We start from the raw sequence: 27659 nt of genomic DNA on the forward strand, positions 1-27659 counted from the left end.
GGTTTACCTTTAAGATAACCTTTGAAGTTTGAAATATTTTTAGACTTACAAAAAATTGTGAGGCTATCACAGAGAGTTTCCATATACTCTATGGGAACCAATATATAACCAGTTTCCCCTGTTACTAATATCTTACCTTAGTGTGGTACATTTGTCACAATTAATTAACCAAGTTTGATAAATTATTATAAACTAAAGTCTATACTTTATTTAGACTTCCTTAGTTTTTACCTAGCATCCTTTCTCTGTTCCAGGATCTCATCCAAGGTACCATATTACATTTAGTTCTTAAGTATTCTTAGGCTCCTCTTGGCTGTGACAATGTCAATTTACTTTTCATTATCTTCACGATATTATAATTTTTCTCCAAAATGGTAGGGATACTGAATATCCACATGTAAAAGAATAAAGCTGGACCCCAACCTCATACAACATACAAAAATTAACACTAAATGTATCAATGACCTAAATATGAAAGCTAAAACCATAACACTCTTAGAAAAAAGCATAGGACTAAATCTTCGTGACCTTGGATTTGGTCATAGGTTCTTAGATAAGATACAGCAACAAAATGGAAAATAAATAAACTAGACTTCACCAAAATAAAAATATTTTTGTAATTTCAAAGGCCATTACCAAGAAAGTGAAAAGACACCCTATAAAATACAATAGAATATTTGTAAATCATATATCTGATAAGGATCTAGCATGGAGAGTATATAAAGAGTTGAGTTCTTAGAACTCAACAATAAACAACAAACCAATTTAAAAGTACACAAATGCCTTGCTTGAATAGACATTTCTCCAAAGAAGATATATCCAACCAAGAAATGGACAACAAGTACATGAAAAGACATTTTACATCACTAAGCATAAGCAAAATGTAAACCAAATACACAATGACAGCTACTTCACACCTACTGTGATGGCTACAATCAAAAAATGGAAAATAAAAGTATTGGTGAGAATGTGGAGAAATTGAAACTCACATACATTTTTGGTATGAATGTAAAGTGGTGCCAGACACCATGGAAAACAATTTGACATTTCTTCAAAATGTTAAATATAGAATTACATGTGATCCAGCAATTCTATTGTTAGGTATATACCTACAGGAATTGAAAAAGGTACTCAAAGAAGAACATGTACATGCATGTTCATAGCAGCACTATTCACAATAGCCAAAAGGTGGAAACAACCCACATGTTCATCAACAGATGTATGGATAAGCAAACTGTGGTATATCCATACAACAGAACATTATTCAGCCTTAAAAAAGAATGAAGTATTGATACATGCCACAATGTAGATGAACCGTGAAAAGATTTTGCTACGTGAAAAAGGCTAGACACAAAAGGTCACATATTATTCCATTTATAGGAAAAACCTATAGAGATAGAACATAAATTGTGGTTACCAGGGGTCAGATTTGGGGAGTAGAGGGTGACTGATTCCCAGGCACACGCTTTTCATTTTGGAGTATGAAAATGTTTTGGAACTAGGTAGAGGTGGTGGTTGTACAACATTGTTAATGTACTAAATGCCACTGAATTATTCACTTTTAAATGACTAATTTTATATTATGTAAATTTTACCTCAATAAAAAAAAGAGAGACTTAAAAAATGGTAGGGATGTTTGTCTATTTGATCATTGCTGTATCTCTAGCTACTTTAAGAGTACCTGACATGCAGAAAGCCCTCGATAAATATCACTGAATGAATGCTTAAAAAAATGTTTTTTAAGCTTAGGAATTGTATTGCATAGCTGTAGCTTAAAAAAATGATTAATTTACCTCTATAAAAAATTTCTAAACCCAGACGTGAGTTGTAGCTAAAATTCAGCAGCCACAATTTCCCAGAAACATAGAAGACTTAGATGCTGGAGAACAACATTCTCATCCGCTGTCATTCCTGTTTCCTTTTGCTTTTCTTTCTTTTTAAAAAAATTTGATTTTATTTCCCCTGCTTACTTTTTCTAGAGAGCTGAAATTGCAGACCATGGCTAACTAAGACTACTGACATTCCACTATCTTCTTACCAAGTATATCCCAACAAGTATAAACTTTATTTGCCATATTTACTATAAACGAAACACTATGTGCTTGTCTTAGCTCAGGCTGTCGTAACAAAATACCATAGACTGAGTGGGTTAAACAACAGGAATTTATTTCTTACAGTTCTGGAAGCTGGAAAGTGCTAACTTGGTTTCCCAGGGAAGGTGCTCTTCCTGACATGCAGATGGCAGCCTTCTCATTGTATCCTCATATAATGGGAAGGGGTGAGGAGTGGGGAAGCTCTTTAGGGTATCTTTTTATAAGGGCACTAATCTCATCATGAAGTACCCATCCTTATGATGTCATCTAAATCTAATTATCTCCCAAAGGCACTATCTCCAAATACCATCACACTGGGGGCTAGGACTTCAACATATGAATTTGGGGGCAACAAGTTTCAGTCCATTGTGGTACAGCAAAGCTGAGCTATTATATAAGCTATTATGAGTACTGTGGATTAGCCTTGCCAAGAACTACATAAATAAAACAAGGCAGAACACAGAGCAAGGCAGTTATTCAAAATATGTAGAGATAAATGCAGCAGGAGTCTTATTTAGCCTCTACTTTTATTTTTAGCATTTATGATGTATCAGGCACTCGAAGTGGTACTTTTTTTTTTTTAATTATTCTTTAAGTTCTGGGATAAATGTGCAGAATGTGTAGGTTTGCTGCTTAGGTATACATGTGCCATGGTGGTTTGCTGCACCCATCAACCCTGCATCTACATTAGGTGTTTCTCCTAATGCTATCTTTCCCCTTGTCCCCCACACCCAATAGGCCCCAGTGTGTGATGTTCCCTTCCCTGTGCCCATGTGTTCTCATTGTTCAACTCCCATTTATGAGTCAGAACATGCAGTGTTTGGTTTTCTGTTCCTGCGTTAGTTTGCTGATAATGATGGTTTCCATCTTCATCCATGTCCCTGCAAAGGACATGAACTCATCCTTTTTTTCTGGCTGCATAGTATTCCATGGTGTATATGTGCCACATTTTCTTTATCCAGTCTAACATTGATGTGGGTTGGTTCCAAGTCTTTGCTATTGTGAATAGTGCCACAGTAAACATACGTGTGCATGTGTCTTTATAGTAGAATGATTTATAATCCTTAGGGTAATACCCAGTAATGGGATTGCTGGGTCAAATGGTATTTCTAGTTCTAGATCCTTGAGGAATTGCCACACTGTCTTCCACATTGGTTGAACTAATTTACACTCCCACCAACAGTGTAAAAGCATTCCTATTTCTCCACATCCTCTCCAGTATATGTTCTTTCCTGACTTTTTAATGATAGCCATTCTAACTGGTGAGAGATGCTTTCTCATTGTGGTTTTGATTTGCATTTCTCTAATGACCAGTGATCACGAGCTTTTTTTTCATGTTTGTTGGCTGCATAAATGTCTTCTTTTGAAAAGTGTCTGTTCATATCCTTCACTCATTTTTTGATAGGGTTGTTTGTTATTTTCTTGTAAATTTGTTTACGTTCCTTGTAGATTCTGGATAGTAGCCCTTTGTCAGATGGATAGATTGCAAACATCTCCTCCCATTCTGTATGTTGCCTGTTCGCTCTGATGATAGTTTATTTTGCTGTGCAGAAGCTCTTTAGTTCAATTAGATCCCATTTATCAATTTTGGCTTTTGTTGCCATTGCTTATGGTGTTTTAGTCATGAAGTCTTTGCCCATGCCTATGTCCTGAATGGTATTGCCTAGGTTTTATTCTAGGGTTTTTATAGTTTTAGGTCTTACATTATTTAAATCTTTAATCCATTTTTTTTTTTTTTTTTTTTTTGAGACAGAGTCTGGCTCTCTCACCCAGGCTGGAGTGCAGTGGCGCAATCTCAGCTCACTGCCAGCTCCGCCTCCCGGGTTCATGCCATTCTCCTGCCTCAGCCTCCCGTGTAGCTGGGACTACAGGCGCCTGCCACCACACCTGGCTAATTTTTTGTATTTTTTAGTAGAGACGGGGTTTCACCATGTTAGCCAGGATGGTCTCGATCTCCTAACCTCGTGATCCACCCGCCTCGGCCTCCCAAAGTACTGGAATTACAGGCGTGAGCCACCGTGCCCGGCCCTTTAATCTATCTTGAGTTGACTTTTACATAAGGTGTAAGGAAGGGGTCCAGTTTCAGTTTTCTGCATACAGCTAGGGAGTTTTTCCAACACCATTTACTAAATAGGGAATCCTTTCCCTATTGCTTGTTTTTGTCAGGTTTGTCAAAAATCAGATGGTTGTAGATGTGTTGCATTATTTCTGAGGCCTCTCTCTATATATTTTGGTACCAGTACCATGCTGTTTTGGTTACTGCAGCCTTGTAGTATATTTTGAAGTCAGGTAGCATGATGCCTCCAGCTTTGTTCTTTTTGCTTAGGATTGTCTTGGCTATATGGGCTCTTTTTTGGTTCCATATGAAATTTAAAGTAGTTTTTTTTTCTAATTCTGTGCAGAAAGTCAGTGGTAGCTTGATGGGAATAGCATAAATCTATAAATTACTTTGGGCAGTATGGCCATTTTCACAATATTAATTCTTCCTATCCATGAGCATTGAATGTTTTTCAATTTGTGTCCTCTCTTATTTCCTTGAGCGGTGGTTTGTATTTCTCCTTGAAGAGGTCCTTCACATCCCTTGTAAGTGTATTCCTAGGTATTTTATTCTCTTTGTAACAATTGTGAATGGGAGTTCACTCATGATTTGGCTCTCTGTCTATTACTGGTGCATAGGAATGCTTGTGACTTTTGCACATTGATTTTGTATCCTGAGACTTTGCTGAAGTTGCTTATCAGCTTAAGGAGCCTGAGGGCTTTTTTTAGATGCAGTTTTCTAAATATACAATCATGTCATATGCAAACAGAGATAATTGGACTTCCTCTCTCCCTATTTGATACCCTTTATTTCTTTCTCTAGCCTGATTGCCGTGGCCACAACTTTGAATATTACGTTGAATAGGAGTGGTAAGAGAGGGCATCCTTGTCTTGTGCTGGTTTTCAAAAGGAATGCTTCCAGCTTTTGCCTATTTAGTATGATATTGGCGGTGGGTTTGTCTTAAATAGCTCTTATTATTTTGAGATACGTTCCATCGATACCTAGTTCATTGAGTGGTTTTAGCATGACGGGATGTTGAATTTTATCAAAGGCCTTTCTGCATCTATTGAGATATCATGTGGTTTTTGTCATTGGTTCTGTTTATGTGATGGATTATGTTTATTGATTTGTGTGTGTGAACTAGCCTTGCATCCCAAGGATGAAGCCGACTTGATCGCGGTGAATAAGTTTTTTGATGTGCTGTTGGATTCGGTTTGCCAGTGTTTTATTGATGATTTTTGCATTGATGTTCATCAGGGATACTGACCTCAAATTTTCTTTTTCTGTTGTGTCTCTCCAGGTTTTGGTATCAGGATGATGCTGGCCTCATAAAATGAGTTAGGGAGGAGTCCTTCTTTTCCTGTTGTTCAGAATAGTTTCAGAAGGAATGGTACCAGATCCCCTTTGCACCTTTGGTAGAATTTGACTGTGAATCTGTCTGGTCCTGGGCTTTTTTTGGTTCATCGGCTATTAATTACTGTCTCAATTCAGAACTTGTTATTGGTCTATTCAGGGATTCAACTTCTTCCTGGTTTAGTCTTGGAAGGGTGTATGTGTCCAGGAATTTATCCATTTCTTCTAGATTTTCTAGATTATTTGCGTAGAGGTGTTTATCATATTCTCTAATGGTAGTTTGTACTTCTGTGGGATTAGTGGTGATATCCCCTTTATCATTTTTTATTGTGTCTATTTGATCCTTCTCTCTTTTCTTCTTTATTAGTCTGGCTAGTGGTCTATCTACTTTGTTAATCTTTTCAAAAAACCAGCTCCTGGATTCATTGATTTTTTTGAAGGGTTTTTTGTGTCTCTGTCTCCTTCAGTTCTGCTCTTATCTTAGTTATTTCTTGTCTTCTGCTAGCTTTTCAGTTTGTTTGCTCTTGCTTCTCTATTTCTTTTAATTGTGATGTTAGCATGTTGATTTTAGATCTTTCCCACTTTCTCCTGTGGGCATTTAATGCTATAAATTTCCCTCTAAACACTGCTTTAAGCTGTGTCCCAGAGATTCTGGTACATTGTGTCTTTGTTCTCATTGGTTTCAAAGAACTTATTTATTTCTGCCTTAATTTCATTATTTACTCAGTAGTCATTCAGGAGCAGGTTGTTCAGTTTCCATGTAGTTGTGCAGTTTTGAGTGAGTTTCTTAATCCTGAGTTCTAATTTGATTGCACTTTGAAACCAACAAGAACAAAGACACAATGTACCAGAATCTCTGGGACACAGCTAAAGAGACTCTTTGTTATGATTTCCATTCTTTTGTATTTGCTGAAGAATGTTTTACTGCCAATTATGTGGTCAGTTTTAGAATAAGTGTGAAGTGGTGTTGAGAAGAATGTATATTCTGTTGATTTGGGGTGGAGAGTTCTGTAGATGTCTATTAGGTCTGCTTGGTCCAGAGCTGAGTTCAAGTCCTGAATATCCTTGTTAATTTTCTGTCTCATTGATCTGTCTAATATTGACAGTGGGGTATTAAAGTCTCCCACTATCATTGTGTGGGAGTCTAAGTCTCTTTGTAGGTCTCTAAGAACTTGTTTTATGAATCTGGGTGCTCCTGTATTGGGTGCATATATATTTAGAATAGTTAGCTCTTCTTGTTGCATTGATCCCTTTACCATTATGTAATGCACTTCTTTGTCTCTTTTGATCTTTGTTGGTTTAAAGCCTGTTTTATCCGAGACTAGGATTGAAACCCCTGCTTTTTTTTTTTTTTTTTTTCTTTATATTTGCTTGGTAAATCTTCCCTTATTCCTTTATCTTGAGACTGTCTTTGTCTTTGCATGTGAGATGGGTCTCCTGAATACAGCACACCGATGGGTCTTGACTCTTTTTCCAATTTGCCAGTCTGTGCCTTTTAATTGGGGCATTTAGTCCATTTACATTTAAGGTTAATATTGTTATGTGTGAACTTGATCTTGTCATTATGATGCTAGCTGGTTATTTTGCCCATTAGTTGATGCAATTTCTTTGTAGTGTCGATGATCTTTACATTTTGGTTTGTTTTTGCAGTGGCTGGTACCAGTTTTTTCTTTCAATATTTAGTGTTTCCTTCAAGAGCTCTTGTAAAGCAGGCCTGGTGGTGACAAAATCTCTCAGCATTTCCTTGTCTGTAAAGGATTTTACTTCTCCTTCACTTATGAATCTTAGTTTGGCTGGATATGAAATTCTGAGTTGAAAATTCTTTCCTTTAAGAATGTTGAATATTGGCCCCCACTCTCTTCTGGCTTGTAGGGTTTCTGTTGAGAGATCTGATGTTAGTCTGATGGGCTTCCCTTTGTGGGTAACCCGACCTTCTCTCTGGCTGCCCTTAACATTTTTTCCTTCATTTCAACCTTGGTGAATCTGATGATTATATGTGTTAGGATTGCTCTTCTTGAGGAGTATCTTTGTGGTGTTCTCTGTATTTCCTGAATTTGAACGTTGGCTTGTCTTACTAGGTTGAAGTTCTCCTGGACAATATTCTGAAGTGTGTTTTCCAGCTTGGTTCCATTCTCTCCGTCACTTTCAGGTATACCAATCAAATGTTGGTTTGGTCTTTTCACATAGTCCCATATTTCTTGGAGGCTTTGTTCATTCTTTTTCATTCTTTTTTATCTAATCTTGTCTTCATGCTTTATTTCATTAAGTTGATCTTCAATCTCTGATATCCTTTTTTCCACTTGATTGATCCAGCTATTGATACTTGTGTATGCTCCCTGAAGTTCTCATGCTGTCTTTTTCAGCTCCATCAGGTCATTTATATTCTTCTCTAAACTGGTTATTCTAGTTAGCAATTCCTCTAACCTTTTATCAAGGTTCTTAGCTTCCTTGCATTGGGTTAGAACATGCTCCTTTAGCTCAGAGGAGTTTGTTATTACCCACTTTCCGAAGCCTACTTCTGTCAATTTGTCAAACTCATTCTCCGTCCAGTTTTGTTCCCTTGGTGGTGAGGAGTTGTGATACTTTGGAGGAGAAGAGGCATTTTAGTTTTTGGAATTTTCATCCTTTTTGCACTGGTTTTTTCTCATCTTTGTGGATTTATCACCCTTTGGTTGTTGCTGTTGTTGACCTTCAGATGGAGTTTTTGTGTGGTCATCCTTTTTGTTGATGTTAATGCTATTGCTTTCTATTTGTTAGTTTTCTTCTAACAGTCAGGCCCCTCTTCTACAGGGCTGCTGGAGTTTGCTGGGCATCCACTCCAGACCCTATTTGCCTAGGTATCACCAGCAGAGGCTGCAGAACAGCAAAGATTGCTGCCTGCTCCTTCCTCTGGAAGCTTCCTCCCAGAGGGGCACCCACCAGAATACCAGCCGGAGCTCTCCTGTATGAGGTACCTGTTGGCCCTTGCTGGGAGGTGTCTCCCCATCAGGAGGCACGGTGGTTAGGCACCCACTTGAGGAAGCAGTCTGTCACTTAGCAGAGCTTGAGCACTGTGCTGGGAGATCCACTGCTGTCTTCAGAGCTGGCAGGCAGGAATGTTTAAGTCTGCTGAAGCTGTGCTCACAGCTGCCCCTTCCCCCAGGTGCTCTGTCCCAGGGAGATGGGAGTTTTATCTATAAGCCCCTGACTGGGGCGGCTGTCTTTCTTTCAGAGATGCCTTGCCCAGGGAGGAGGAATCTAGAGTGGCAGTCTGACTACAGTGGCTTTGTGAGGCTGCAGTGGGCTCCACCCAGTCCGAATTTCCTGGCAGCTTTGTTTACACTTTGAGGGGAAAACCATCTACTGAAGCCTCAGGAATGGTGGACACCCCTCCCCCAACCAAGCTCAAGTGTCCCAGGTTGACTTCAGACTGCTGTACTGGCAGTGAGAATTTCAAGCTAGTGGATCTTTGCTTGCTGGGCTCCATGGGGGTGGGATCTGCTGAGCAAGACCACTTGGCTCCTGGCTTCAGCCCCCTTTCCAGGGGAGTGAATGGGTCTGTCTTGCTGGCATTCGAGGCACCACTGGGGTGTGAAAAAAAAACTTCTGTGGCTAGCTCAGTGTCTGTCCAAATGGTCGCCCAGTTTTGTGCTTGAAACCCAGGGCCTTGGTGGCGTAGGCATGCAAAGGAATCTCCTGGTCTGTGGGTTGCAAAGACCATGGGAAAAGCACAGTGTCTGGGCCAGAATGCACCATTCCTCATGGCATGGTCCCTCACAGCTTCCCTTGTCTAGGGGAGGGAGTTCCCCAACCCCTTGCACTTCCTGGGTGAGGCGATGCCCTGCCCTGCTTCTGCTCACCCTCCATGGGCTGCACCCACTGTCTAACCAGTCCCAGTGAGATGAACTGGGTATCTCAGGTGGAGATGCAGAAATCACCCACCTTCTGCATTGGTCTCACTGGGAGCCACCATCCGGAGCTGTTCCTATTCGGCCATCTTGCCCAGGGATCTCGAAGTGGTACTTTTAATACATAATATAACTTAACTTTCATCTTGGTATTCCTATTTTTAGATGAAGAAACTAAAATTCATAGAAGTTATGTAACTACCCTAGGGTCACTCAGGAAGAGGCAGTACAAACATTTGAACTTAGGACACTCAAACCCTGAATGTTGGCTTCATTCTATTTTTTGTCACAGTGCTTCTTCACAAAGTGGAGTTTGTAGTAACCAGCAGCCCCGATTCTTATATCAAGGTCCCTTGATCAGAATAAAAAAGACATCAAGTTCCAACAAATTTTAGGAGAGGTCTCTGATTGGACCTGTGGGTGTCACACACAAACCTCCAGGCCAAAGGTCAGAGTACTACGATTTTATACTCTCTTAAAAGAAAGTGAAGACTACTTGAGACATCTAAAACAAACAAAAACATTCTTGCATCTCATATTTGTGTCAGGCCATAGTTTAAAAACATCTGCCAAGTAACACTGTTCATTAAAAACACAATACGATAAGCATTCAGTTTGTTGGTCAATGCTAGTGTGATGAGGAGGGTTCCAGTCTATTGGCAAACAACATGATAGAATACACTGGAGGTCAGGCTGCTCAGTCTCTCTGTCTCTCTTTCTCTCTCTCTCTCTCTCCTCTCTCTTCTCTCCTCTCTCTCCCCCCCGTCCCCCTGCATCCTCAGGTAAGCTGTTTTCAGCCCAAATACCCCTTTTCTAATCTTTCTTTGGCCTTGCAGTGCTGGTTTTGCTTGTAGAACCATGAATCTTCTAGTTTCGAGGCCTGATTTTCACAGCCATAGCAGGGAATGTATATATGCCATGCAATGCCCAGCTTAATCCAGCCAGAACTTCACAGAGGGAAATGAAAAACTAAGTCATTGCTGAGTGAATTGAATCCATATAGTGGAAACTGGAATAAAAATACAACTTTTAGCTTTTTCTGGGTCAACATAACTTTAAAGTAATAGAAACTGGGTTATAATTGAGTTCATTTGATCAGTTTAGCTGCAACTTTCTTAGCCTTTTGCAACCCATGCTTTTTTTGGGATAAGCCTAAATATCTCACACCAACTTTCAGCGTTTCTGAAATATACCCCTTGCAGGGAGGGGCTCACCTCTTCCCTCTTCCTCCATTAAGTCACTGTAACTCTGAATATAGACTCCTCTTCTATATATCACTACATTGCAAGATTTGACAACCTTTACTTTCCCTCAATTATATTATAAAAATTGTAAGTTGTTTTAAAATTTCCAACTATTGGCCGGGCACGGTGGCTCACACCTGTAATCCCAGCAATTTGGGAGGCCGAGGTGGGCGGATCATGAGGTCAGGAGATTGAGACCACGGTGAAACCCCGTCTCTACTAAAAATACAAAAAATTAGCTGGGCGTCATGGCAGGTGTCTGTAGTCCCAGCTACTTGGGAGGCTGAGGCAGGAGAATGGCGTGAACCCGGGAGGCAGAGCTTGCAGTGAGCCGAGATCGCGCCACTGCACTCCAGCCTGGGCGACAGAGCAAGACTCCATCCCCCCCCAAAAAAAAAAAAAAATTCCTACTATTAAACTACAATATTGATGATGCTCTTGCAACCTCCCTGTTCACTCCACATCCCACCCATAGAGAGGAGGGTCTGATATGCCCCCCTAGGAAGAAGTATCCCTTCATTGAGCATCACAGGTAGAACATGCTTGTTAATAATACTTGCTGATTGTAGACTCTACTTTTCCCCTGATATGTTACCTTTTTGTAAACTTCCTCAAGGTAGTTTTTGAACCTCAGTTCCTTCTATGTAAAAGACACACAGCAAAACTTGAAAAGGTTGTTATGAAAATTCCTGGGATTATCTGTGGAAAATGCTTGGCACAGTGTCTGCAATATAGTACGTGTTCAATGAACGTCAGATAATAGTGATCAGGGCTGCTGTGTACAGTTGTATGAGCTGTACTATACAGCTCCAGGGGTTGCAAATTTAACTATGATGTGAAGGATGGCCCCTGGAATTGGGATAGGTAGGAAATGACAGTTAGATGGATAGACAGATAAATAAAAATATCTGTGTACATTCATCCCTTGGTGTTGGCAGGGGATTGGTTCCAGGATCCTTGCAGATATACCAGAATCTTCACATACTCCAGTCCTGAAGTCAACCCTGCAGAATCCACATATATGAAGTCAGCCCTCTGTATCTGCAGGTTTCACATTCCGCAATTACTGTATTTTTGAGCTGTATTTAATTACAGATATGAAACCCAAGGATACAGAGAGCTGACTGTATTTATTGAAAAAAAAATCCATGTATAAGTCAACCAGGACAGTACAAACCCATGTTGTTCAAAAGTCAATTGTATATGGATTACATAATACTATAGTCCCTGCTTATCTACAGGGACTGCAGTGTGGTTTCAGTTACCTGCTATCAACCACAGTGAAAATAGGAGAGTACAATACAGTAAGATATTCTGAGAGAGAAAGAGCACATTGACATAAGTATCTTGTTATAATTGTTCTATTATTGTTGTTAATCTCTTACTGTACCTAATTTATAAATTAAACTTTGTCATAGGTATTGTATGTATAGGAAAATCATAGTATATATAGTCTTTCAAACTATCTGTGGTTTCAGGTATCCGCTAGTGGTCTGGGAACATGTTCACTAAATAATAGGTAACTACTGCATATTAAAAATACATTATATGTAATTAATATATAATATTAATATACAATTAAATAATTGTATATAATTAATATATCACATATTTTGTACAATGAACCTTATAAATTGCCAAAGAACAGGGTGACTGATTTATTAAGACTCATTCTCTGTTCCTGCTGTATAGTATCATCATCAGAGCCAGGAAGTCCCAGCCAGCCAAGTATGTAGTATCAGGCCAGCAGGATCAAATCCAAATGATCTCACAAGCCAGTGCTTGAAAAGGAACAGCATTTGTGACCCAAAACAAAAGGGGGTATACAACTGAGGGATTCAAAAGGGGCCATGTGAGGTCTTCTGCAAACTTTCAGGCTCCCAAAGAAAAGGTTTGAGTCATTTTAAATATTGGTTGTTTAGATTGGGATGATACTGAGAGCAACATGCTGCTATTATTGCAAAGACTGCTGCCCAGAGGAGAGCAGCTCTATCTGCCTGGGCTAGAAGCAAGTGCCTGCCCTTCAGCCTGTGGGCTGTGAGTGTTTCGTAACTTGGGGATGCTTCCGTTCATGCTGGAGACGTGTGACATGAAAACACTTTGAAAAGATGGGACAAGTCGAGGAAGGAGAGTCTGGAGAATGTTCAATTTGCCACAGGCTTCCTAGCCATGTGTTTTATGGCATGAGACACTCCCAGCAGAATGTGACATTTAAGGAAGTAAAGGGAGTCTGTGACCAAATAATATTAGTATGGAAGATTCTAATTGGACTTCCTACTTAGAGAAGATCAAATACTTCCAACTAGTGGGAAGTGAATTTCCCAGATTAACCACACATGAAATGATACTGCTGCTCACTTCTCCTTCCTGCTTACCTAATTTGCTGTTACTCACATATTGCCAAGGTTGGCCTTTCTCAGCAGGAAATACCTAGGCCATTCAATTCCATTTCAAAGAACGTTTGTCACTTACCTATTATGTGCTAGGTAAAGGGGTGGAAATAGGACAAAAATAAAAAGAAGTAGATCCTCCTTCAAGGAGCACGCTATCCATTCAGACAACCAACAGAAAAAGAAGTGCTTGCAAAATGACAAGTATGGACTTTAATAGTGATGTTAACATAGTTCTTCCAGAGTGATGGGCAGCAAAAAAATAAAAGAAAACATGGATTCCCAATTTATTGTTATATTAAAGTTAGAAAGAAACTGATGCACAAAGAAATTGTGAACCAAAGCAGGACCCTATTTGTTCAGGGAAAAGATATTTGAGGCATTTCCATGAAAGATGTTCATCAATTGTTTTGAAAGAATTGTGTTTTTGCTTGCAAAACCGCATTTTATATCTACGTGGTAAAATCACTTTGCCTTAGCCATTGCATCCATGATTAATTAGTTGATGAATAAGAAAATCATGCTTTAGTGGTATCTAATTTCTTGAGTGAGCTCAATTTATTTGGGAGGAAATGTGTCCAGATAGAGCGTTTTAAAAAATCTTTTTCCGCAATCTTATTTTCCAATCATGCAATCCTTTCATCCTTCAAAAGTAATCACTGCTTTCAAATAAGAATGGCAAAAATGGCTGAGTTCAGACCTGGGTAAATGAAAGGTTATCCTCTCAGTTTAATATGCCTGACATTTTAAAGAATGATCCATTGGAAAAGTCAGGATTGGACATTTTAAAATAAATCTACTAATTCCAAGGTTAGACAAGGAACTCAAAACATAGTTCTGTCGTGTCTATCCCAGGACTTTCATTGATTTGGCCTGTTTTGTGGACAACCTGTTGCCCTCAGTTATGGCCCCCAAATTAGTATATCTGCACACTCTCAGACCTTGCCTCCTGTTGTCTGGACATAATAGCAGAACCCAGTTCCTTCCCTGTGAACAAAATGTTATTCTTTGTGATCTGAAGACATCATAGCAAAACTCAGGAAATCAAACCATCAGCTGAGCATGTCCAATAAAAATGATTACCATTTATCAAGTACCTACTGTAAGCCAGGTGTGGTGTTTGGATACTCCATTTAAATAATTTAGGCCAGGTGCTGTGGCTCATGCCTGTAATCCCAGCACTTTGGGAGGCCAAGGCAGGAGGATCACTTGAGGTCAGGAGTTTGAGACCAGCCTGGCCAACAGAGTGAAACTTCGTCTCTACTAAAAATACAAAAATTATCCAGGCTTGTTGATGCATGCCTGTAATCCCAGCTACTCGGGAGGCTGAGGTATGACAATTGCTTGAATCTGAGAGGCAGAGGTTGCAGTGAGCTGAGATCATGTCCCTGCACTCTAACCTAGGTGATAGAGTGAGACTTTGTTTCAAAAATAGAAAATAAATAAACATAATTTTTATGTTTAGAGTGCTCAGAGTAAAGCCCATTTTACAGTTTAAGATACAATTTTATGTTGTGTCTTGTACAAAGTCAGATGGCCAATAAATGGCAGAGTTGAATTAAAAATGATGTCTGCTAACTTCATGGAAATATGGTCAACTAGATGAAAGCAGGGCAGGTGCACTTTGGGAGGCCAAGGCAAGAAGATCGCTTGAGCCTGGAGTTTGAGACCAGCCTGGGCAACATGGTGAGACCCCATCTTTACAAAACATTTAAACATTAGCCAGGTAAAATTAGCTGGTTCATGCCTGTATTCTCAGCTAGCTGGGAAGCTGAGGCGGGAGGATCACTGCAAGCCCAGGAGTTGAGGGTGCAATGAGTTATGATCATGCCACTGCACCCCAGCCTAGGTGAGAGAGTGTGACCCTTACCCTGTGTCAAAAGTAAATAAAATAAAGCAAAAGTAGGTTAAAGCAACAGGATATATATCTAGGTATTTTTACCCCAAAGTTTGGCCCTGAAGTAAATAAACATCTCAGCTACACTGAGCCCCCACAGAGATGCTACTTAATATGAAACACGTGCCTAGAACAAGACTCTTCTGTTATAAGGTAGCAAGAATCTATACTAACATCTATAGAGCATCCATTATATACCCATCTATATTCCCATCCATAGTAGTGGATGGGAAACTATGCTGGGAAATATAGGACACAGAGATGGGGGCTCCGTGGCTTATCATCTAATTAAAGAACAAATTATCATAGACCAGTGATAGGATATCTACATACACATACACCAGGGGTGGGGTATATTTATTCTTTCATTTATTCAACAAATATTCCTTGGGTGCTACTTTTTAAGCATTTGAGCCTGTGTTTACTCACCTGAAAAATAAGGACAATAGTTTCCTTGCCTGCTTTCACAGGCTGCTGCAAGGATCTAATGAAGTAATATGTGCAAAATCATTTGGATGACTCTAAACTGTCCCACTGCCACACATTTAGTATTACTGTAAGGCCATCTGCACAGGGTAAGAACTTGCAGTTTTGGAACAACCACACTAGAGTTTAAATTCCACTGCTAGGTGACTTAGGGAAATGTGTGTGGTTGCTATAAACTCCCATCTCATAAGGTAATCTGTGAAATGTTCGTTCCTTAACAACAAAAGTACCTGATAAACACTACCGTTATGAGGGCTCTGGACACAAATACGACACCAGAAGTATCACTCCAAAGATGAGAGCTGCCCAATATATCAGGAAAAGAGCATGTATTTGGGATTCACAAGGCCTAAATCTTGGCTCTGCCACTCACTGGCGTGAGACCTTGGACATGTCATTTAAACTATTTAAACCTTCATTTCTTCACCTATAAAATGGATGAATTAATATCAGTCTCATAAAGTTTCAGAACACTTACATGAGAATATGGATACAGAGCCCTGGTGTAATTGGAACTGCTGGATAAATGGCGTAAGCCATATGTTGGATGAACATGGCTCCTGACATTAATAAATATGATCTATTTCTGGTTTCCCCATCTCTTTCAACTTGAATCAGTGAAAGTAGTATTGGGAAAGCTGGAGAGAATGGACAGAGCACGGCTTCCTCTCAGTATCTCTTACCTTCCCTATTACCTTCTGTGTGTTAACTCCTATCTGGATAGAAAGGTTTGTACATGGCGGGGCAACTTCTGGGCTAGCAGGAAAGCAAAGCATCCGCTATTCCAAGTAATCCCTGTGACCCCTTTCTCAACCTCTAGGTCTTTAGTGGGAATCTCTTCCTGATGAGGACCCCTCCAGGCAACCACGAAGAGCCCATACCAACTTTCTCTCACCTGTCTTATATCTGATCCTTGGGAAATGCTCACGCATCCCTTTCCCGGCATATTCTGGAAATGCAGCCTGTGACAACATTCTCCCCATGATAGCATCAGAGGAGCTGGTCAACCCTTTCGCCTTTAATTCCCTGAAAGGAGGAGGTCCGTGGGCCACAGTTCTTTTAGTCATACTTTTCAGGCCTGAGTCGGACACCAGTCATGTAAGTCTTCCAAACACAGAGGGTACAATTCAAAGCTCTCCAGGGGGGCCTTAAAGATAGATGATATGTTCATAAATGAGTGTGGCTGTGTGGAATCACATCTTATTTATGGATGCTGAAATTTGAATTTAAGTTAATTTTCACATCATAAAATATTTTTTGATTCCCCACACCCCACTCCAACCATTTGAAAATGTAAAAATCATTCTGAGCTCACAATACAAAACCAGGCCATGGGCTGGAGTTGACCTGCCTACTGTAGTTTCCTGACCCTGGGTCACATGATAGTATTTGTACCCCTCTCCCAAAAAGCAAAATGAAGGATAACACAGCACATATTTGCTTGCACACAAAAATTGCTTTGTCAATCTGTTTACACAATTCCACTGTCCATAATTTGGCTTCTTTTGATAACCTCAAAGGTGGGGCTTGAGTGCTGTTTTTCAAAGGTGGTCCTATTTTGCAGATTAGAATCAGTATTTTTAGATTCGAAGAGATCTTAAGAGGGTAGGGAGTGGAGGTGAAGGGTGGTCTGTCAGGAGTACTGGATCAGTTTATTGCACATTTTATTTAAAAATCTGTCTGGATTTGTCTTACTCACCTTGTTATTTTGAATCTGCCATACTGATACACCTCAGCTGAAACTCAGGCAGCGTTCCATTCCAAAATCATGCAGCAGTAGCCACGGCTGCCACTCTTGTCACTGCTGTCTAGAATCTACGGGTAAGAGGACAGGAAAGATCAAGTGAGGCAAGTGATGGCACTTTCCATTGTCTTCCATTTCCTTGCTTTAGGTAGATGTAGCTGAAGATGTTGATTCCAAGTGACCAGGAAGAAGCAAAATTATTCTATTTACCTATCCTGGTGTATCTTCTCTTCTATCCTGGAAGTCTGTCCAGGGTGAGATTTGAGGGCACTTTGTTCCCCTGTTGTTAATACAGTCATCCTTGGGAATGTTGGCTTTGGGGAATAGTGTGACATCTTGCAAGATTTGACATCATTCCCCAGAACAGACTCTGGCACTAGGATCAACTGTCATCACTCTTTACAGGGCCAAGATATTTCTGTTCTATGTGGACTCATTTTTGTGTATTTTCAATAGCGGGTTGGTTTTAAGCATATTTAAGTAACAAACATAGATCTACCCCTGTGGAGGCCATTTTTCCCAAGTCGACTACTCCAACACCAAGCTTCTTTCTGCTCTATGTTCTTAACCTTGGTGGAGACCATGTGATTTACACTAAGGAAAGACAAGACTCAACTTAAAAGGAAAATGATGGAGTCTGGATTTTTTTTTACCCATCTCTTTTTCCTTCTGGAAGCATTACTGTGTTACAACAAAGCTGTAGTACATCCAATGGATCTTAATGTGCTTTGTATCGCAATGATATGAAGCAATTTCTGGGCCACATTTTTATCTGAATATTCATACTTTAGCATCACATAAGATCTGTCTTCTGACAAGTTCAAAGCACCGTAGAAACGTTACTTCATTAATTTGCTTCACATCTCAGAGAGTTAGGAGGGGACAGAAATAATTTTTATTCCATTTTGCAGGTGATGAAGCTGAGGCCCAGAGATATTTTGACTGAAATAGGGGTGCACAGCCAGTGAGCAGGAAGCTTTCAATATAACTTCATTTACCACCCTTGCACCCTTTTGTTTTATGTTATGATGGACGCTACTCAAAACACAGCCATAGAATAACTTCACATAAACAAATGGACTTAATGAAAAATTTTTTTTAAAAAAAAGTATCAACATTCCAAATCTGTGAAACAGTGGTGCTGTTTTTCAGATTAAAATCAGAATTTTCAGGTTCAAAGAGACCTTAGAAATAAAAAACTTATGCTCTTTTATTTTATATTGGGGTAAATGAGACCCACGGGGAATAAAAGATGTTCCCATGTTGTCCAGCTAATTGGAGGCAAAGAGACCAGTTCTCCTGACATTTTGTGACCTGTGACCTTTCTACTAGATTCAGGATGACAAATACACTTTCCCATTCTGTGCCTTAGCAGACATCAATAATCGATCACCCTATACTTTTCTGTAAAGCCCCGTCAGGCAGTCATAATGAATTACTCAGAGTTGACACTAGAAATAAAACCAATTTGCCATTCATGATATTAAAATGCTGAATACAATTTTTAAAGCTGCTGATTTTTGATGGGCACATTGTATATGCCAGGCATGGTACCTGTAGTATTTAATTGCAATCTCACAACATCTCAATGAGGTTGGCACTATTACAGATTTGGAAACTAAAGTTATGAGAGATTCTATAACTTACTCAAGATCACACAGCTAGTAGGCAGTAGATGAAAGATCTGAATCTAGGTCTTAAAAATTCACATATATATGCACATACACATACATACACATACACATGTATATGTACACACACACGTATACACACACATACACATGAATTTCACTTAAACGTTCTCTATTTATTTTGAATACTCTCTTTTGAATACAATTTTTAGATCATCTTCATCCTATTTTTTCCCCTTCACTTATCTTAACTTTGGATACATGAGTTTCTTTTTCCTTGCTGAATTTAACAATGAGATGAGATGCTCTAAGTTCACTGAATTTGAAATTCAAAGCAATTCTCTATTTTGCAGTCTCCACTCAGTCATGATTTGCTGTAGGTCAGAAACGGCCTCTTCCTGAAAGGCGAATTTGGTAGCACAAATAAACTATCTTTTGTTGGAGATTCGTTGTGTGGCCTTCTCCATACTCTACTCCCTCAACCCATCCATTTCCAAACCCCTTGCACAACTTCCTCTGCTTCCCTATCCTCAAAGGAACATGAACAAACTCAGCCCTGCTGTGTATGGCATTTTAAATGGAGCTGGGGCCAGGCCAAAATAAAGTATTCCAGCATTTTCTAACAATTCACCAACAAAAAGACTGAGAAGAATTTATAGCAATTTTCAGTTGTATGTAAATATCACCAGGGCAGCTTAAGAGATGAGGCATGAATTCTCACCCTTTTGTTTTTATCTTGCTCTATCAAAAGGGAAAAATAAAAATAAAAACAAAGACCTAGGAGAAGTGAAAGTTACACTACCTAAAAGGATTTTTAGCTGTCTCTAAATTAGTTAACAGTCCACCCAAGTCTGCAGGGAAAATTTCAAGGAAGATCACAACAAAATGCCCTTTCCTGGACCCAGAAATAAATCCACAGCAATGATCTTTCTTCAGTAAATGTGACCAGTTTCTGGTGACCCAGCTTGGCTCCTGGACTAGAACTTGGGAATCCCCATTAATGCTTTACAACATTAGCACATGGCATTAGGCCTGCTTACTAACAAAAGGACCCAGCTTTTAAACACCGTGGGTCCCTCTATGTTACTTCTGTTTGAAGTTAAAGGAAATAAATGGCCCCAAATGATCCTCTTCTAAGAGTAAACTACATTTATCTTCCCGGTAAAGAGGTGAAAACAAACATCCTTAGTGTTTGCATATTGAGAGCTGAGATTCTAGTTTCTCTGGTGGAAGCCAAGCACTTGGTTTGTTTCTAGACTGTATTTAAACAGCTTCGGATGCCTGGTTTTACCTGGTTTCTTTGAAAGATAAACTGACTCCAGGCCCCCAGGGTGTTGACTGTAACAGCCTGCTTTGCCAATGTAAAACATAAGCTACTGCAAAGAGTTCATCCTATCTGAAGGCTAGGGCGTCATCAGCAAACAGTTTATTCTGCACCTTGTTAATACTGAGAGGTATTTAATGTAAACTCTGAATTATTAAAACCCCATGTGGCTTTTAGAAACACAGCTGTACCTCCCGGTGTCTAGTTGAAGTTCCCTTGTTTGGTCTCTAACAAAATCATGTAGCAGTAATGTGTTGGGAAGAAAAGGTAAATCGTTCTTGATTTCCTAATTTTTTTACAGCTGTGTTTGTAAACACGTGGTTGTTTGGTTTGGTAGGCGAACGCCATTTGAGATGCTTTGGTTCCATCATATGGCTGCCATCACTCAGGAAGCACTGAGTCCACGCAGACAAACTGCAAGGAAAATCTAATCAATGTAGACAGCCAATCTAAGTAATTGAACAGAAATACATATATACAGATATACATATAACCTATACAGATAACATGTTAACACTTAGGGAAGAGAAAGAGAGAGACAGAGAAAGAGCAAAAGATTGAGATTTCTCCTGTGACCCTTTGACAATGTGGAAAGACTCCTCAGGTGATGTAGCACTGGGGGTAGATATTGTGTGGCATTTCAACAGGCATATAGATGAGAGAGAGGACATACATGCACCTGCAACATGATTTTTAAAGAAAAGGTTTGGATGTCTGTGTGTAATTTATACACCTGTTTCTCTATCTGCACCCTTCCTAGTTTTGTTCTGGCTTTTCTTTTGATACCCTAATATCCTTTCTACACTTTCATATTTTTTCCAAACTGTAATTATAGGAGTTCTGTCCTTGTGGGCAGGGATCATATTTGTGTCCTCCATAACTCTGTACACAAGATCATTATGCCCTGGAGTATGATATGAGTTTAGTAAACATTTATTGAGTTAAAATTGTCTACAGTCTACTTCTCGTCCCTTCCTTTCTATCCGCACTCTAACTGCTGTCACTTACCCATGGTTTGGACATAAGATGTGACCCACAAACATTTGATGAAAACATGGATGGAGCAACTTGGTGACAGTGATATTAGGAAACAGTGCCCACAGCTCTGTAAACATGACCACCTTGTTATATCAAGTAGTGTGTGAGTTGTTTGGCTCTTGGAACAGAATTCTAATACCCAGGCGCAGGCTGAACCTTTGCTGTTTGTAATCTGATTGAGTAATCTCAACAACCCTATGAAGTCAGAACCATCCTCTTGGCATTGTAGGTGACAAAAATAAGGCTATAAGAGGGGAAATCACTTGCTCAAGTTCTCTAGGATCATACACAAGGGAGTCAGGAGTTGTACTTCTGCACATCTCACTTCAGGTCCAGAGTTCTTGTCTGTTCAACAATGAAGCCATTATTTCAAGATTCTATCTTATTCATAGCAAACAAAGTGCTAACTAGAGCTCTCCTTAAAGAACCCCTGATCCCTATGTAGTATATAAGAAGAAGAGCAGAAGCAGAAGAAGGAAGATTGTCTTAGTCCATTTGGGCTGCTATAACAAAAATGCTATAAACTTGGTTATTTACAAGCAATAGAAACTTATTGCTCACAGTTCTGGAGGCTGTGCGAAGTTTAAGACCAAAGTGCCAACAGATTTGGTGTCAGGCGAGGGCCTGTTCCTCATAAACAGCACCTTCTATGTGTGTCTTCTCATGGTGGAAGGGTAAAGGGCTCCCTCAAGTGCCTTTATAAGGGCACTAATCCCTTTCATGAGGGAGCAACCCTTACCACCTAATCAGCCTCCAAAGGCCCCAACTCTTAATATCATCATTTGGGAGTTATGTTTCAACACATGAATTTTAGGGAGACACAGGCATTCAGACCATAGCAAAGGTAGAAAGAAAGAGGGGGGATAGAGTATCTGCCTCAATCAAGTGCCTGAGCTGGCTCACATATGCATACATTTTCTGCAGACAGTTTTGTTCCCACATGAGTTGCTTCCATACCCTTCCAGCTGCTTAGTGAATAAAAATAGTGCAGACAATTAAAGTTTATCAAGTGAAATCTAAGTGGGATGGCAAAAGGTGCTGGAGAATGTATTACAGAGTCATCTCTATGCAACAACCACTTGCAAGACATCCCCATTTGTGGATGTATTGCGTGTGGATTTTCCTGCCACTGTTGTGATTTCTGAGTGCATAACTGAGAGCTGTCTGTAAAATAGTTTGGATATCTGTCCCTGCCCAAATCTCATGTTGAATTGTAATCTCCATTGTTGGAGGTGGGGCCTGGTGGGAGGGGTTTGGGTCTTGGGGGTGGCTCCCTCATGCCTTGATGTTGTCCTAGAGATAGTGAGTTCTCACAAGATCTGGTTGTAAAGTGTGGCTCCCTCCCACTTCCCCTACACTGTCTTTTTCTCCCTCTTGCTCCTGCTTTTGCCATGTGAAGTGCAAGCTCCTGCTTTGCCTTCTGCCATGAGTAAAATTTCCCTGAGGCTTCCCCAGAAGCAGGGCAGATGCTGGTGCCAAGCTTCCTGTACAACCTGTAGAACCGTGAGCCAATTAAATCTCTTTTCTTTATAAACTGTCCAGTCTCAGGTATTTCTTTAAGGCAGTGCAAGAATGGACTATTATACCTCCCTTCTCTCAGCTTCTGATAGGGCGGTGGTATTCCCAACGGCACTGTGAAAAACAAGGTTTGGCCTCAAGCGTCAGCCAGGTATACAGCTGTCTATGAAACTTCATTGTAGAGAAATCTTTGCTTCCTCCATCCACTCTGAATGCCCATTTCTTGCAAGTTGAACCAACTTCTATCTTCTAGACAAGGTTCAAATCCAATTGGCTAATCCCTTAGTTATCACTGAACACTTGACAGGGATTATCAGAACGCTGTCTATTATTCAGCTGAATAGAAGGCCTGGCTTATGACCAAGAAGGGCAAAGGAGGCATGGGAAAGTGCTGCATACCTGCCTGCACCAGGCTTTGCTGCAACAGCCTGCCTGTTATTAAAAGCTCCAACTTTTGAGGTTCCTGTCTGGGGAGATGAGAATGTTAAAAGTGAAGTAACTTTCATGAATTTAAGTTGGAAACATTTTAGCAGGTTTTACATTTAGTAACTTTATAAGTGAAGGAACCAAAAATATGCCTTTAGCAAGAAAGTTTTGTTCCTTTAAATAAAGAAGCAAAAATAAAGCCCCAAATACATTGAACATAGGGGATAGCTATTAACTATTTTGTAAAGGTATTCAGTAGTTCACATTCAGAGATACAAAATATATTTTTTCCCTTTTGCCTCATCCTTAGCTTCGCCAACCGCAGGTGTGATCTGTCTGTATCCTTTTGCATGTCCGTTTCATAGCGTGACTATTAAACTCGCTTCTTACGATCTGACCCCTTGCCAGGCAAAATCAATCCCTTGTATTTCTCTGCATCCCCAATGGCCCTGCTATATCATGCATTGAAAGGAAAGTCACTTTGAAAAAGGGCAATGAGATTCCTTGCACTGGGCCCAGTTCTTCTGTTACTATTAAATTAAACTGTTTATCCCATTACTGCCACTCAAATTTCTGTCTGGAGGCTGAAGGGGCTGCAAGTGTCAAGTGGAGAAACTGGATCCTAAGCCCCCATTCCCCCTGCTCCTACATTATGCGTAGGACCAGGCGGCCCTGAGTGGGGAAGGACAAGACCATGGCAGAGTGGAGGGCCACAAGGTCATGTGGGTATCCTCAGGCCACCACGGCAAGGTCAGACAGTTTTGGACACTTACACTGGCCTGATTCCAAGAGGCTAAATATTTTGAGAGGTGGAGGAGGGGAAAACGGGAGGGAAAGGAAGCAGTCCACTTTCAACCCATCCTTCGCTCACTGTACTCCACTGCAGAGTGAACTTTCAAGAAAGCAAGCTTGATCAGCCCTGCCTCTGCTTAAAACTTTCAAGGATCCTCTTGACTTTTGAAGAATCATAATGTGGCCACAGCCCACATCTCCGGTCTGGCCATTCCTGCAATTCCGAGGACTCACTGCACTCTCTTTTATCTCCATTTTGGCACAGGCAGTCCCCTCTGTCTTGGCCTCCCCTGACTTCTTAGCCTTGTTTGGTTAATTCCCATGCATCCCTCATGTCTCAGCTTTCGTATTGCCTCCTCTGGGATACCTCCTCAGATCCCACCACCATCTTCCTATTCTGGGATATGCACTATGGTCTGTATCAGGAATTGGAAAACTTTCTCTAAAGATCCAGATAGTAAATATTTTAGGTTTTGCCTTGCAACTACTCAGTTCTGCCATTAAAGTACAAGAGCCTATGCAAATGAGTATATTCGTGTTTTATTAGAACTTTATCAACAAAAACAGATGGTAAGCTGAATTTGGTCCATGGGCTGTAGTGTGTCAATCCCTACTTTATATTTTCGTAGTTTCTTAAGATTTAATCTATTAAGACCTTAACCAGAGAGCATGAGCATCTTGGGGACAAGGACTAAGTAAGTCATCTCTTCACTCCCAGATCACCCAAGGCACGCATGATATCCGATGGCAGTTGAGTGCACACATGTGTGGATGAAGAAACTGGGAAGGTTTAGTCAATCAGTCAATCGATCTTCTATGACTACTTCCCTCTTTCACAAGCAGTCCTCTCTCTTAGTATTTTCTAAAATATTAAAATTGTCTTTGGATTTAGGGTAGAGAGGAGGGAAGTGGAGTAGTGGAGGAGTTAGCAAGAAGCTTGTCCTTTTGTGTCCTCTGAAGGGGAAACAAGGACACAGGAAATTTCTTCCTGTCAAATCTCCAGGCCCTGAATAACTGGCTCTTCAAAAGATTCCAAATTATACTTGGTAGGCCTTCCAGCTCCCAGATTGCTGGCAGGATCTGGTCAGCATCATTCCTTGGGCCTACACATCAGGGCTGTCGATGATCTGACCCCTCCAATATCTTGTTGAGGCACATTTTTGTCCATTGATCCTGTTGAAATTCCAGCAAACCTGGGTAGCTCCTGGGCAAGCATTTCTGGCTGTTTCTTTATGCAGTGATAACTAGCTATGGTATTTGAACAGGCCTGGGTATCTCCAGGAACCTTATGGGGAGTAAAGGATTCCCATCTGTCCCCCAGTAGCTCACAACCAAATGAATTTTAAAATGCTCTCATTCTATAGCAACCACCACTACCACTATCATAACAGAAACCACTTCCTAAAGCTCTTTGGAAGGGTAGAAGGAAAGAGAAGAAAGAATGGCAAAAGGACGGTGAATTTTTGCTCTTTTTCCCTGCCCAATTCACATCCCCTTTTTTCTGGTGTAAGTACCTTTGTTTTCATATGGGAAATCACTCCTTTACTCCTTTCTCTCTCTCAGTTCATATGGTCTGTAGAAGATAAGACCTAGCGCTATGATCGAGGGGTGGGTACATGATTCAGGCCTCGCCAGTCTGTGTGTTCTATCTCCCTGGCTAGAGAGGCTATTGCAGAGGGATGGCCTGTGGCCCACGTCAGGCTCATCAGAACAATTTTTGGTACTTTTGGTGGAACTACTGGGAAAACTTAGGTGAACTAAGGGGATACTATATAAGTTAAGAGTAACCAGCAGCCACTTAGTCAAAATAGGTGGATGCAGGGTTGAGAGACAAAGAAAGTCAGAGTTCTAACGGAATCTGAGCCCCTGATCCAGCCTTACCTGAACCTTGACATCCCCCCTGAACTTTTCAGGATTGTGATCCAATAAACTACCATCTTTGCTTCAGTTAGTTAGAGTCAGGTTTCTGGCACTTGTGACTAAAAGAATCTTTACTACTAGAAGGAGTGTTTATATACTCAAAGTACTTAAGACAAAATGTTCTAACTTACAAAAGCTTGGGATTCCCCGTTCTAAGAATAGAATATTCTGCCATCAGGTTGGCTAGTACTTCATTTTGACGCCTCCTCCTGTGATAAGCAAACATGTAAGTGGTGACCCACTTTCTTGCATGGGACCTTTGTTAGAGCCAGAGATAGACTGGAGATAATTTGGGTCTATGAAATTAAATGCATTAGGAGCCAGATGCAGTGATGTGCACCTGTGATCCTAGCTACTTAGGAGGATGAGGTAGGAGGATCACTTGAGCCCAGGAGTTTGAGACCAGCCTGGGCAACATAGTAAGACCACATCTCAAAACGAAAAATAAAAAATAAATGTGGCAGAAATGGCCTCCACCGATCAGTCATGGATATTTCCCTTTAGGGTCATTGGATAGTAAAGCTGGAAGAGACCTTAGACTATCTGGTCTGCCCTCCTCATTTGACAGAGGAGGAGACTTATACCCCTGGAGAGAATGTTTACTGAAGCTGCGTACATACTTTAGTGGCCAAGCCAGCATTAGAATTTAGGTATCCAGACTCATCCCTTGATAAAAAGCCTGCAACTGTGTGCAGGCTTAGAGAGGTGCCATGGGAGGTGAAAAGGAAGCTGGATTTGGAGTTAGAAAAGGTATGCATGTCCTCGGACAAGTCACTTGATCCTTTGAAGACCCAGTTCCTTATTGGGAAGATTAGGGAAGGAATTAGCTCTTTGCATCTCACAGGGATGTTGTCATGAACAAGTGGTAAGTTATGGATAAAAGTGCTTTATAAACTTGAAAGTATGATTTTTGCATTCAGCCAACAAATGATTGGAGGTCTACTCTGCGCTTGATACACATATAAGGGTCAACAATGCATGAAGTCATGCTCATATGAAGCTTATATTTTAGCACAGGGAGACGGAATAGACAAAACAGAAAAAAGTCAGGATGTGTTATGAAGAAAAATAAAGCAAAGAAAGAGGTACAAGTGATACAGATGTAACTAGGCTGGGCAGGGAAGCCTCACTGAGAAGATGACAGTGGAGCATCACCTACCTAAGGAAGGAGAGAGAACCAACCCTGCAAATGGAAGAAGCTGCTTTGTAAAACATACCTTCCTTCTGTGACGTCATAGTTTCTTAATGAATTCCAAACTCTTATATCTACTTGGTCAAATAGCAGTAAGCTTTGCTCGAATATATGTCTGATTGCACTTACCAAAGTGGCAATAATAATAATAAGTAGAGGAGATAAAATAATAGGTAGAGGTTTGGAGCATGGGAGAGTATAAATTGGCATATTCTTTCTTGAGGGGAAATTTAGCAATAGATCATTTCTATTCTTCCACCCAGAATTTCTCCTTCTAGGCACTTGGACTAAGAAAATAACATAATTACATGTTACATGATTTTTTGTAAAAGTAATTACTTTAAAATGGCCCTGGAGAGTCCATAGTTCTTTCAAAAATGTGTGCAATGACTTGGCTACAAAAATATTCATTATCTCAGCATTATTTATAACAGTACAACATTTGAAACATCTTAAACATCCATCTCTTTGGAACTGGCAATCAAATATGGTATTTTCACCAGAAATTCCAGGAATGGCTCACTTTGGGCTGACTTGGCTTATGGACCCATCCCTAAACTAGTCTTTATGACCAGGAAAACAGAAATTACTGCTTGGTAAGAAGCAGTTCTATGTAGCCATTAGAAACGATATTGTAGACATTTGTCTGTATTTGTCTAAACATTATTCACTTAAAATGAGTGCAT

The 27659-nt window shown here is 40.3% G+C and overlaps 1 long non-coding RNA gene across 5 annotated transcripts in view; it reads right to left on the bottom strand.

Moving 5' to 3' along the window:
- The window catches only part of LOC129034236 (uncharacterized), a 327788-nt gene that overhangs the window by 227158 nt on the left and 72971 nt on the right, over positions 1–27659 (bottom strand). For all 5 annotated transcript variants that reach the window (XR_008501783.2, XR_010125720.1, XR_008501782.2 and 2 more), the window contains exon 2: positions 17088–17203. This is a non-coding gene — a long non-coding RNA (uncharacterized LOC129034236). The remainder of the gene's footprint in view (positions 1–17087; positions 17204–27659) is intronic.

The sequence above is a fragment of the Pongo pygmaeus genome, chromosome 2 (assembly GCF_028885625.2).
Source record: "Pongo pygmaeus isolate AG05252 chromosome 2, NHGRI_mPonPyg2-v2.0_pri, whole genome shotgun sequence".
Classification (NCBI taxonomy): Eukaryota; Metazoa; Chordata; class Mammalia; order Primates; family Hominidae; genus Pongo; species Pongo pygmaeus.